At 35.7% G+C, this 14,574-nt stretch overlaps 1 protein-coding gene across 1 annotated transcript in view; it reads right to left on the reverse strand.

The window, feature by feature from the left end:
- Positions 1-14,574, reverse strand: part of PDE11A (phosphodiesterase 11A) — a 315,606-nt gene that overhangs the window by 251,862 nt on the left and 49,170 nt on the right. The gene's annotated exons all lie outside the window — the stretch shown is intronic.

The following is a 14,574-nucleotide window of genomic DNA, read 5'->3' on the forward strand; positions in this document are numbered from 1 at the left end:
GCATATCTGTCTCTATGTCCAAATTTCTTCTTTTTATAAGGACACCAGTCATATTGGATCAGAGCCCACCCTAGTGACCTTGTTTTAAATTGGTTACCTCTGTAAAGATCCTATATCCAAATAAGGCCACATCCCAAGGTCCTGGGGGTGAGGACTTAAACTTATCTTTTTGAGGGGAACACGATTCAACCCATAACAATTATTTAACTAATTTATCTTGCTAGAGATATTCTGCAAGAACTAGGTTAGTAAATAAAATACTTTATTTACTAATTTAAGTATTAAATAAAATACTTTATACTAATTTATCTTGCTAGAGATATTTTGCAAGAACTAGGTTAGTAAATAAAATTTTCTTTTTAAAAATTTTTATTAAATTTATCAGGGTGACATTGGTTAATAAAATTATGTAGGTTTCAAGAGTACTTTTCTACAATATATCATCTGTATATTGCATTGTGTGCTACTTGGTCTTTTACGTGTAATGACTTTGATATAAACTTAGGTTCCTGCTTTTAGTTGAATCTGAAATGGCAGAGTGTTGACTTCCCTGTCATCTTGTCATTCCCCAGTCTTGAGGAAAGAAAAACTACCACACACCTATACAACCAGGCCTGCAAAGTATGTATATGTCACAGAAAAAGAGCATATACCTCTACTCTGAACTGTTTGTTAATCATATAACAACGTTAGCTGTGCTCATCACAACTGGGAGAGAATGGCTCTTCCGTGGAATTTAAGTGAGTATATGTTATATACTCATTAATCAAAATAAATTCTTTCAAAAGAATTTCTTTTTCTCCTTAAACGTTTTTAATGAGTAACATGGACTTTTTCTCTTTACTGTCTAGTTTTCTCTGCTATGATCTTGGTTCTAATCCTATTTTTATCATGCAAAATAATACACAAATATTACACATTCATTTTTACTTCTTCATATGCTTTATAAAATGACAAATATTTTTGTCCAAAACTGGAACGTGATATGAAGATTTGACTTCCTAACACTGCAATCATGGGTACACCTATAAAAACCTTTATATTAGTTAACATAAAAAATAAAAATAGAAATATCTGAGGACAGAATGCAGGGCAGCAGAGCATACAGCACCTTCATTTTTTTATTCTGTATTGATCTACGTTTATTCAAATGCATCACTGACCTCCTCTAACAGAACCATGTGGCAGAGAAAAAAAGTTCACATGCCAATGTGAAAGGAGGCAAAGAATAAAAATAAAAAAGAGTAATGAGTTAAGTATATTACAATTTAACTAGATAAAATGTCAGACACCAAATTTTTGTACCTTAAAAAGTGCTAACCAAATATAATTTCTTGATAGTTCCCCCCACCAAAACAAAAAAGGATTCCAAATGTAGACCTACCTCTCCTTATACCATAGAAGTGATCATAAAAATGTGATTAAAAATTAAGCGTACACAGAGCAAATATTTTCCCTTTGATTTCATTAAATAACTCACAGACTATTTGCTTTAATTTTTAATTTGTCTTCGGTGGTAGTAATTTCTAATTTTAACTATATTTTGTTTTCACCTCAGTTTTCTCAAGTAGTTAGTGACTTGAAAATAAATAATTACACGTACTAGAGATACATTTCTCAAAGAAACTGCTAATTTCAGATTTGGCCCCTATTGAGGGCTTGTAGCCTTTGCTAATAGGTGGTAGTAATGGATCAAGACCACCAGGTGGCACTATAAGCAACAGGCTTCTGGTGCTTATTTTAATCAGCAGCTACTCTAAAAATTGATCCAGTCTAAGTGGCTCTAAAGAAAACTGGAAAACTCTTGAGATTGTAACACAGAACGGAGATGAAGAAATATTACATAAATGGAAAGAAAATGGCTGTAATCATTGTATGTAAAACACTCTTCAGGTCTTCTACCATTCACGAGAAGTTGCTTTAATGACTCTTATTTATTGTTACTTGAAAAACGAAATATAAATTCATGAAGATTTTGTTATTTAATGAACTAATGGAAACTTTTTCATATGTTCTGCATTCCTTAGTCTTTTTTATTTTGAAATATATGGCACCAGTGAATTTATAGTTGAACTATAAGACAGAAACTAATAATTATTAGTTCACTAGTTATAGCTATAACATACACAAGTTTGGTTGTCAACTCTGTGTAATCTGATCGTTTCAGTCAACTAAGCAAGGCAACTGATATTGACAGCTTAGAAAAGTGACCTTCCAGATAAAGAATTCTGAAGCAACTCTCATCAGAAGTGCATGACAAAGCCAATTCCAGAAGTAGCCCCAATTAATAAAACAAATTAGCAACACATCTTTTCTTTAAAGTACTGGTATTCATATTTCCTTCTAGGAAATTCTCACTATTGCTTAGCAGCCATCAATCAATACCGAAATGACTATCGCTTGCTGTGTAATTATTGGAGGGCTTGGGAAAAGTAGTGGTTTATATAAAAATGTGAAATGTGCCAATTACTGAAAAAGATCTACTATAATTTGAGAGAGTCTTAATACTATGGTGATTTTATATTGGGGCTGAATGGAAGAGCTAAAAATGTTGCATAGCAAAAATGCATGAAATTCTTTGCTCATCTAAACATAATAGCAGGGAAAATGAAAAGTTAGATTGCTCTATAAAAAATATAGAATTAATAATTTCCTCATGAAATAAATAGCGTATTGCTCAAGGTATGGATGAATGACATATGTATACTATTTTAAAATTTAGATGTCATTGACATATAACATATTAGTTTCAGATATACAACATAATGATTCGATATTTGTATATCTTACATGTACACTTTCAACTGAGTCAAAGCAAACTCAGAAAAAAAACAAATATAGGTTACACCAGTGCCTCCTCTAAGCATTTTCAAATAAGGGCATTTATTCTTAATTTGCACTACTTATCTGTTTAAGCCTCCAATTAAATCAAAACTCCTTGGAGTCAGTAATGTATCTTCTAATTTTTAAGTCCCCCACAGCCATTATAATAATATAATAAAGGCTACTATTTGTTAAGTTCTCATTAGATACTAGGTATTGTGATAAGTAGATATAATTTTACATAAACCTAACCAAAAAATCCCATGAGATTAGTACTAATGTTCTCTCTGTTAAAAAAAAAAAAAAAGAAGAGGAAACAAAGGTATAAGTTAATTTCCCAAGTTTACACAATTCCTGAGTAGCGGAACCAAGTTTTAGATCCAAGAATACTTTATGCCAAAGCCCCTGGCTTGCCTTGTAGAGTGGAGGTAGAGGCACGACAGTTAACAGCACGTGGTCCGAGGTCTGTCTGGCTCCCAAGCTGACTGGTTTTATGGCCTTGGCGCATTACTTAGGCATTCTGTGACCTAATTTAGTTGTTATTATACCACACAGCAGTTCATAAAGTAGAAATTCAAAAACACTAAGAACCTTCTACCTTCTCTCAAGAATCTCCAAACTGTACAAAGAAATCCTTTTGTGAAACACACTCCAGCTACTTTAATATTCTACTAAATCAGCTGGCATCTGATATCTGATATTGATTGATAGGTGCATATTTGATTTTCAGTAGTAGTCCTCAATGGTTTGTGATAGCTGACACCGCGCTATGAGTTTTAGCGTTCAGACTATTGTAGTTAAAATGGTGCTTTCTCTCTTCAACAAACCTACTAAAATGTCCACATGTGAAGCAGGGTTAGCAATTGAAATGAAAAACATAAATAAATAATAAACCTTTTTGGGAAAATGATAATTTAGAGTAGTGAATTTTAACATTACTATACCTTATTGAAGAGTGCCACGGTTTACCTTCAGCTTCATTTTCATTAATCTATATGTTGCTTTCATTTACCAAATACCCATAGCCATCTGGGAGTACTGGGAAGTCTGTGATTTGAGCTAAAATTACACAAGGCAGGGAACACAGATGCATGACAAAGGTTCCTATCATTTTCCGGTGATTCACTTAAATCAAAACAATCAGTAAGGAATAATACTCTCTTTTTACTTTCAAAGGCATTTCAGCCACCGTATTCAGACAAATTCACTAATCCATTAATCAGTGGTATGAGAAGCAATGCGACGTAGTAGAAAGAACTCTGAAATCGATGTTAAGAAACATCGAACTTAATCCAAGTTCTGCCACTAACCAGTTGGGTCTCATTAGACAAATCACCTCTCTTAACAGCCTCAATTTCCTGTTCTATAAAACAAGAGAATTTCTGTTCTCGAACTTTAAAATTTTAAGAATTGGTACAATGCACAGACAAAAATATTTATCCACACGGGACCCCAAAGATTTTATAAAATGCTACATGAAGAGCCAGAGCAATGCCTAGGTACTTGTATAGGCTTCTTTAAAATTTAGACTTTACATTGGGGAAGGGAGGAGTTACCCTAAAAACATAAGCCAAGGTGATCTTTGACAAAAAACCTTTGATCTAGAACAAGTTTTCTTGAGAGGCTACCAGACTGTTTCGAATAGCAAAGAAAATATAACAAAGGAAAAGGGGAACCTAACTTTCAGAGTCTTTTTGGGGGGTCTAAACTAGCATAAAATTAACCCCACTCTGCTGCATGCAACTACAGATATGAAGAGGAATAAACAGATGATAGCGCTGAATCATCGTGTCCCTGTAGTGAGAATACGTCTGTTATCATCTTCCATGTTGAGACAGTTAGTAAATAAGGTAAGTGGGGATTCCAGCTCCTACCATAAGGCTAAGACACTCTTGACTCCTTTTCTTTTTTTCAGCATCAGCCTGGAGGAACCACAGAACTGGACAGAGCGAAGGACAGCAGAAGCATCCCTGGCAGCAGGAAAGGCGATGCCTGACACAGCCTTTTCACAGTCCCTGGGGCATGCTCTACAGGCCCCATTTCATGAATGGGGTGTAGATTCTTTTCTCTCTTAGAGACAGCGTGGAGAATGATCAAGAAGCTGGCCCCAGTCCTAACACCACCACTTACTAGTTATATCTTATTCAACGGGCCTTGGTTTCCCCTTCTTAAAACTGGGATTTTAATATCTCACTAGATTATGCTACCATTGCTGCTATAACGAAGGGTAAAAATGGAGGCCTGCTATAATATGGAGACTTGTTTGAACAATGTCTGATAGCCTGGACTTGTCAGGAGTCCATTTGCATGAGACACAGAGGAGACTCCAGGGAAATAATTCTTCCTAAGGGAAGAGAAAGGCAGACCTATAAGCTTAGCCCTGTGACAATGCCTCAGCTATCAGAGGGAAAGGGGTGATTAGTAGGATAGCCTATTCGTTGACATTCGGAATTGTGACTGACCTGGCTTCCATATGCTTATGTTTGATTCCTACAGATAAAGATATGAATAAAGTCTGCAAAGCTGGCTATATTTAGGGAATGGAAGTTCTTCACTTCCAGGGTCATGGTGGCCTACAGTCATAATGGAGTACCATGTAGGAGGCAGCCTAGCTGTAGCCATGTAACGGACATTACTTTCAGAATGTTTATGGGAAATCAAAAGACTTGTTTATGAGTACATGTCAAACATTACCCTGGGGTTTCCCAGAAGTAAGTGGAAAGGCTAAAGAAGTTGAAGATGCCACAGTATATCTAACAGGGGTGGCTGAAAGTTAGTAAAATATGATTTGTCACTCAGTAGAAGCTCTCTTAATGACTTCCATTTAAGCAACCTGCAGCATAAACTGATGACCTCTGTAAAAAATACTGACATACCTATGGGATGTTGAAAGGCTGAGCTTAGGAAACCAATACTCCTGCATACACCTACCCCACTGGCTAAGTGTGTTTGCTTAGCAAGTGTCAATTGTAATTGTTTCCAATTGTTATTTTAAGTTCAAATATGTTTTTTATTACATAAACCAAAAACCATTTTTTAAAAAAGGAGAATTGTTTTATTTTTCCTAGGAAAATTAAAGTGAAATCCCGAAAGTTTGATAAAATTGTGTCATCAAAAAAAGAAAGAGCTCTCAAGTTTGATGTGTTTAAAATAATTGTAAGAATTAGAGAAAAATCATAAAATCCCAGAAGGATTCTAGATTTCTCCGGTTTCTTCACAAACGCCTTTTAACTCTAGCTCCATTTTAAATCAAACTAAATTATCAATCATAGATAATACACTATTAGTGCGGCTAAGTAAGGAGAACAAAGTGATTCTCTAGTTAGTGGATCCACAATTAAAGAAAACACTTGCCCGACAAAAAAAGATTGTCCAATGAATGTATAATAATATTTTAGAAAAAACAAAATGTTCAAAATGTATATGTGTAATTTTGAAATTATTCACTATTTTAATGAATTTGGGGCTTACCTAACCAATTACCAGTCCGATCATACTAGATAAGAAGATTTGTTTTATATTATTGTGACCCTACTTTCAACCTAACCTAGTAATAGTCACATCTTTTCAGATTTCACAGAGTACAGAATAACTTTAAAATAACATTTATTTTACCCAAGGGACTGTAGTTAGATAACTGATTCAAATCTTGAAAATTAAAATGTTAGCTTTGAAAACTGAACACAATACTTAGTGTTTAGTTTTCGTTTTTTTTTAAACAAACATTCCTGAAACTATACCCCTCTGGGTGTTTTTGCAAACACAGGCAGATTTGCCCATTGATGTCTGCCTACACAGTAAAATTTTAGAGATTCCTTGAACACCCTGTGTCCTCTAAATATGACCCCCGCCAGCTTGCAGATGTCTACAGTGTTACAGTTGACACTATTTTCTTTATTGCTCTCTGAGAGCAGCTTTTCCTACAGTCAGAATTGAGAGCTAGAGGACCTGCTAACCCTCACGGGGGGATAGGGGAGAAAGGGCAAGAAACAAAGAGCCTCGGAATGTCAATTACATACTCCAAGTTTCCTAATCTTTCCTGATGTTTGATAAAATCAAGTGTTTTCCCAAGTATTTCCCAAGCATTCTATCACGGAACTTAATTAGAATCACTATTTTAAGGAGCATCATTGGTGAAATGTTTACATTTGAACCAAATTTTCCTTACCTCTGAGTGAGGACAAGGATACACACCAAACTGAGTAGCCACATAAAATAAAGATGCTACACATACAAAGGTGTTTAATATAGTGTTTAATATAGCCACAACATAAATGTTAGTTTCACATTCCTGCACAAGCTATTTTCCTCATCAGAAATAAGTAGATGTTTTATTTAACTGCTCAATGAACAGAAAATAGACTATTATCTCTATAATTTGTTTGTAAACAAATATTCTATGTGTAACTACTGCATTAAAAATATGGGGTCTACTCTCTTCTTATGGAACTTTAGAAAAATTTTCTGTTTTAATTTTTATCATTTATTATATGCTTTTTGGTTAAACTTTGTAATATGGCAAAAAAAAAAAGAAGCGATATTCTTTTACAACTTTTCATTGGCTTTAGAAAATTCATTCAGAAGTTTTTCTTAAGTTAATGCTTTCTCCTTCATTGTCACAGTCCATCTATTAAAAGTTGATCAGCTGTGTAAAATTAAAGTCAGTGAGCAGAATGACTACAAACATCATTTCTAGCGAGTTAAATATGAGAAGTCACTGGGTGCCACCATGGCCACACACCAGATCTTGTGAGACAATGTTTACTCACCTCTTCTAAATTTTGTGAGAATCTTCATTCAAAAGTTCTAACAAATGAAAGGTCTGGAACGTAAAACAAAAACAAAAACATTCACCTTTAGCCTTCTACGATTATCCAAGGAATTTGAGCATGTCACCTATATTCAAACAAAACCTTCGGGAGTCACCTGTCAATGCTTCCGTGGCTCCACCTGACCCAGTGGCTGGCACAAATAAGAAACTGTTGGATTCACCTTACGAAACTTCTTAAAGGAATTTGCTTCTACTACATAAAGGAGTGTATGCTATCATCATCCATCTTGGAATTTCAGTGATGTCCTTAAATTTAATATTCTAAAATGCTATAAACAAAATTCATCCATTCTATTACTGCTTTCTAAACTCTGTAGACTTAAAGCCATTCCCTCTCTTACCTTTATATTTCCAGATCAAAGAGCCATGCCGGCTTCCCAGGCATGTGACCTGTGCAGTCATACAGCGCCGTGGGATTAGAAGAGTCCTGAGCTTGGTTTAATGCTCTGCTGTCACAGGCTTAAAATTCTTAATAACTTTTGAACAATGGGTTTAGCGTTTTCATTTTTCACCAGGCCCTACAGATGACGTAGCTGGCCTTGCCACAGAGTCTGAAGTGTTCGGGTCTTTTCTCATGTGGAAGTCCATTTTCTCTTTACTGCCTATGGCTCTGGGGTTAAGGCAAGAATTAATGCTGCAAGTCAAAAGGAGAAGCTGAGCCAAGGTCCACAGAGAGCAGCCGTGGAAAGCCTATTCTTATGACAAGTGTATGGGCAACAAGAGATGCACACTGAAATCAGAGCCTCTGAAACCTTCTTGAGGTTCTCTGTAGCCCATTATTTTTTCCTTGCTCAAAAATAACCAGAGCTGTCCAGACACACCAAAGTTAGTGTGTTATCTGTACATAAAAATCTATCACTTCTCTTTGCAAAATTTCAGTATGCTATCCCAGAGAGGACAGCAAAGTAGGCTTGCTTGCTGAACGTCGGTGAACTCAGAGTCTGATTCAGTTGTTTTACGCAGCATCCTGTTAAGTGGTCCTCAATACGCACATACAGTCTAAAGCAATTGATAGCCTAAGTGCCTCTATTACATCAGAATATACATAAGAATGACAATATGAGCAATTAGCTCTGCTTCAAGAAAGATAAGCAATTCACTAGAGATGCGGAATGCTGTTTCCTAAAGTAGTATCAATTCTCTATGTAATTATGAGGAAAAGCTATTAGTCATAGCACAGAATGAATTAAGTTCATAAGAACACCCTGACCAAGACTAAATCTTCCTATCACACCCCAAAGCAAGCTGCAAATAAGAAAGGAAATGAAGGTTCATTTCCTCTTTTAAAAAAGTAGACATTTTTCTGTGAATTCCTTTATGCACAAACTAGGAATTTATGCCATTTACACAGTGGGGAAGTGGAGCCACTAACTGATCTGCTAGGGCCAAAATCCTAACAGTTTATACATGTGCATTGGCAAGATTCTTCAGCGTAGCTGATGAATTTCTTCACTTTGAGGAAGAACAGTTTTCGTGGTTGGCAGTTGGAAAACTGTTTTGCCTCCTTGAATAGTGTTCATCCAGTGCATTCTCAGTGAGTCACTGCTGCTTGTCCAAAATCTCTTCAACCTGAGACTCAGTAGCATCTGTCTGAATACAAGGAGTCCACTGGAATCCTCCAGCCCCACCCTGTGCTAGAAAGACAGGGTAGGTCAACAACACAATATAGTCAGGACTGAATGTAGTCAGCGATTACAGTCACATCCTAGCAACCTGAGCTCTACATCATCTGGCCATGAAACTTTTATTCATATCCCCATATTTCCCATCAGCTGTTTCAGATCCTCTAAGGCAGCGGTCCTCAACCTTTTTGGCACTAAGGACCAGTGCTCCAGGGAGAATAATGCCTGATAATCTAAAGTGGAGCTGAGGCGGTGATGCTAGCGCTGGGGAGTGGCTGCAAACACAGATGAAGCTTAGCTCTCTGGCCTGCCGCTCACCTGCTGCCTGTCCAGCCCTTTCCTTACAGGCCACAGACCCATACCAGTCCTCGGCCTGGGGGTAAGGGACTCCTGCTTTAAGGAACAAGATAGAGAGGGAGAGAGGAAGAGAAGAAGGAGAGAGAAATGTGTGATATTTTGATATGACCTAACACATACTGATACAGTTTCAGTTTTAAAAATATATACACTAAATAATAAGCAAACCTCACCCCAGCACTGATGAAATAGGTAGGGATGGGGTGGACTAAGGTAAACCCAGTACGAACTGCACATGGTTAGTAAGCGTGTATTTGAAGGAAACAGGAATTATTCCAATCAAATAACTGCTTAGTCAATAAGAATTGACTTCTATTGAATTTTCTGCATCTCAGATTGCAATTCAACCTTTAGTGTTACAATAGTGACATTCATTTCTTTGCCTTTCAAATAACGTGGTTGATCAATAATAAAACTTACGATTTTTACTTGAAAATTTTTGTAGCAGTAATTTTTCAATAACAAGTTCCTGAAGGAATACTTTGAAAAAATATTTAAAATATAATATAGCTTTATATTTGAAAATGAAAATATATGTACTGATTTCCATGAAACAAACTGCAGAAAGTCTCTTCTTGGCTAGTTAAGACAAGGCTCTTGTAGATTCTTATGAGGGCGTGAGTTTTTAAATATTGCAAAAATCTGTCTAGTGGAAGAGCATTATCATCTTCCTGTAAGTTTCCTGAGTTTCCCTTTTAACTGGGTATGTATTAGGCAGGGCATCTGGGCCATAATAAAATCTTTTATTCTCAGCCTCAAACTGCACAGGAGACCCTGTTAAAATTTCTAACTCTTCTTTAACACATTTTTACTTATAGTAAAATTGATTTACAATAATGCTTTTGGGGGAGAATTTGATAACCCCTTAGAAGCTTCCCATTGATAACTAAACCATATCTTACTGCCTTTTTTTCCTAATTCTAAAATAATGTGCCTAATGTAAAATTAATAAAAATAGAGTTAAAAATAGCATGTAAAAAAGCTACAGGTCAATCTTACTTATCAAGTGCTAACTGAATCCAGCAATATATCAAAACAGTGAAACACTATCAAACAAGATTCATCCCAGAAATAAAAACGATACAAACCCAAGGTTAAAGTTTCCAAACAGTATATACATTAATAAAGTCAAAAGTAAAAATTGCCCAGAATTGGGATGGGGGGTAAGGGTCATTTAATATGCCAGAATGTATATTATTCTACAGGCCACAGACCCATACCAGTCCTCGGCATTATTCTATGGTATCTGCTGGCTTTAATTCTGTCAAAATGCCTACATCGAAAACATCTGAATCAAAATGTATTTTTGACATAGTATAACCCTGACCTACCCAAATAACAGCTTAACAGAGTCAGAACTATGCCAGCTTAGAATCTTTGACATGATTCTAGCATGACTGAATTTGTCATAGAACATGACAATTTGTACTTCAATGGTGGCTGGAGAACAGAGATTCTTTTTAAAAAATCTTTTTATCCTCAACTTTTGAGGCTAATATATAGATGATTCTTCATAAATCCTTTGTGTGTGTGTGTGTGTGTGTGTGTGTGTGTGTGTGTGGAAGCAAAAACATTGTAGGCTCCAACATATGTGAGAACAGGCAAAGAAGCACTTGGGAGACTTACATTATACCAATGACACACTAATTACTTCTGGAGACCCTCCTCAACCAAGATTTTACTACCCATAATATGGGGTGCTCATGCGGTGTAGCCCATCAAAGAACCAGAGAGTTGAGCGGGACCACCACTGTTGTCTGACCCTCTGCCCATAGGCAGCCAAACATCTAGATGGTATTGAAGAAACAGATTCGATTCTCAGCTCGGTCATTTCCTACTTGTGTAACCTGGAGCAAATCATGTAAAATCTCTGAACCTTTTTTTTTTTTTTTTTTTGCTCTAAAAGGAGATTTTGAACAAAACAATTTCTGAGATATCATTGCTTTCTATTATTTCCATACATTCAGAGTAGACTGTTCTTAACAATTTTCCATGAGGACCTGTAAGATAAGATTCTTGTGTAGCCTTTTTCTCTTTAACAAGCTTATTGTGCATCAGTCATGAAGATCTGTGATTTCATTGTTATGAACTTTCATTTTTTTACTTATTGGTTAGCTGTACATTCTGGCATATTAAATGACATAGTTTCTACAATTAACTGAATGAATACTCTTTGGTTTGAGCTGTTCTCTTTCTAATAAGAATAGTCAATGCACTGTTTATAAAAAAATGACAAGCTAAGCAGAAGAAAAACACTGACCTCCCAGTTTCACTCTTAACTTCCTGCTAGACAAGACAGATTGTAGATATCTCATCTGTAATACAAAATTTAACAACTGTCTTATCCATCTCGTAAGAATATTAACAGAATCATATTAGTTAATATATGTGTGAAGATTAAAAGCTCCAAAAATGTAAATTTTGATGTCATTATAATGACTGATGTTTCCAATAGCTTCAAAAGTAGTGAATGTAATGAAGTGCATACCTGGCATGTATTCTACCATCTTCCAGTTGACTGTCTTTCTAAATATAACACCAGACCCACAGGCCTATCTGTTGGTTGAGCTCCCTGCCTTCAGTGCCCATAACAAGTTCAGTACCAACATTTTACATCACTGAACCATGAAGGGCAGAGAGTATTTTTCCAAAGTATTTTTCTGGGAATAATTATGAAGGATCATCTTCCAGGTGAATGGCTATGACCTCATACTTTCAGAACTGTGTTTTATATACTGGTCCTACTGAAAATATAATTTCAAGAAGAATGACATTACTCTGTGCATGGCAGGGGAGAACAATAACCTTTGCTTAACCCAATGATCTGTACATAATCTCCCCCTGGCAAGCAGTTTGGTTTCCAGTTTTCTTTTACTTAAGAAATCTAAGCTGCAGGACAGAAGTTTTGGTGTTTTGAAGTGGATGTGACTTTAAGGCATAAAGCAATGGGAAAACATCCATGGGAACAAGCCACACACATCAAGATCAGATTTTAAAACAATAAATCTTCTGGATCCAGAGCATAATGAACTTACTTCTAGTCTCAAAAAAACAATCATTTCCATCACCCTGTCTCAGAGCTTGAAAAGAAATAGAAAAAGCAAAACTTCCATCAGGTGCCATGATTATCCTAAATGTGAAGGTATCATGTCAAACAGCTAAACTGAGATTTTAAAATAAATTTAGAGCCAAACACTGAAAAGGAACAATGAACACGTAAAAGTTCATCCAAACTCTGTGATCCTCATCTTTACGACAGGGGAGAATAATTCATGGCTTTTTGAAGACTTATCTTGGATTTGGAAACAGAAAGTTGAATAAAATACCTATAACCTACAGAACAAATTTCAGTTACTTTAAACCATAAGTACCATTGAGAAATCATGACAAACAAAATTGATGTCAGTATTAAGGGATCCACAAAATTCATCAGAAACACTTTTTTAAGCGACAGAAAGAAAACAGATATGTATAGGTTTTTGGAAATGGAGTATACCAAATAATTGAGCACCAAAGATGGACTAAGACTTCTCAGATGCTACAGTAGACATGATTACTCACTGCTTTCAAACACTGGGTGGCACCTTTAAAGAAAAGGTACTGATTTCTCAGTGACTTATCACATGCTATAGACAGCAATTCTTCCAAAACACTGAACATGCTTTCCAGACAGACAAAGCATATTCCGGCCTTCAGATGGTGTCAGTTAATCCCAGTGAGGAATCATTTTAAATTCTCTCCAGTGACAGAGTTTCATTATTACATTTTAGTTTCATTTAAACCCCTTTTCAAGAACTGTGTCTAATAGACCTTCAGAGCATCTCTGGGCAGCTCTAACTTACGTAACCTCATTTTTCAAAACTGTTCATTACGTTCTCCTCCTCTTAACATGCTCTTGCTCCAGTTCAGGGCCTCCCTGGGGCCACTAGGCTGCCTGCTTTGGTAATATAGTAGTGCCTACCTTTGAGACATTTTTCTCATTTCTAAATGGAGTGTGCAGAATATGAAGGGAGTGGGGGCAATATTCCTTAACATTGTTGACTGGCCATGGAATCAGAATCTGCCAGTGAAAATATCCTACAATCATATCTAGCTAGGATATTATCCTAGGTTAGTATGGGAAACATAAAACAAAATAATGGAAAATGACTAAAAGAAATGGTTCCTTTCTACCTCCAATACAGAAAAGGAGAAAAATTAAATATCCAAGTATATTTTAAAAATCAATACCCTGTTAAAAATAAAAATTACAAAGTATGCTACAAAGTCATCCTAACTTCTACTTGAAATTCTCCAACAAGAAATATAATATGGCTTCATTTAAACAATATACTCCATAATTGTGCTAAACAGAGAATAAAACACTCTAAGTAGGCTGCAGGGTAATTTACACTGAACATCTCACATCTCTGTTCGTGAAATTGAGCACTATTTGCAAATTCTAACTTGAAGCACAACTTTTTAAAGCAAAAAAAAGTTACAGTTAGGCTGATCCTCACTTCCTTTTCATCCTCAGGAGGGAAAAAATGCATTAAAAACCATAAATGTAAAATGCTCTTTTTTGTCAGTGAAAACACAAAAATGAAATAGAAGAAAAATATTAAATTATCTATTTCATAGTTGTATGTGCACAAAGCCATCGTTTTAAAAATTATTCCTAACTCTATAGCGTGTTAGTTCTATTTTTCTCACAGACATAAAGCTCAAACTTGGTTACAGATATTTATGAAAGGGTGAAATGCCACCAGGCAATATAATTTAAAAATTATGTTTTACTCAGTCACACATTATTTCCGAAATTCATGAAATATGTGGAATCTCAAAATTTATTTTACTATCTATACATGTGCATCAGGTACAGCATGATCTATGTATTCATGAGTCTCTGAAGCAAAGATGACACAATAGGAAAATAATGGACATCCACCAAGCATTCCTATG

This window comes from Pteropus alecto, unplaced genomic scaffold (genome assembly GCF_000325575.1).
Source record: "Pteropus alecto unplaced genomic scaffold, ASM32557v1 scaffold3, whole genome shotgun sequence".
NCBI lineage: Eukaryota > Metazoa > Chordata > Mammalia > Chiroptera > Pteropodidae > Pteropus > Pteropus alecto.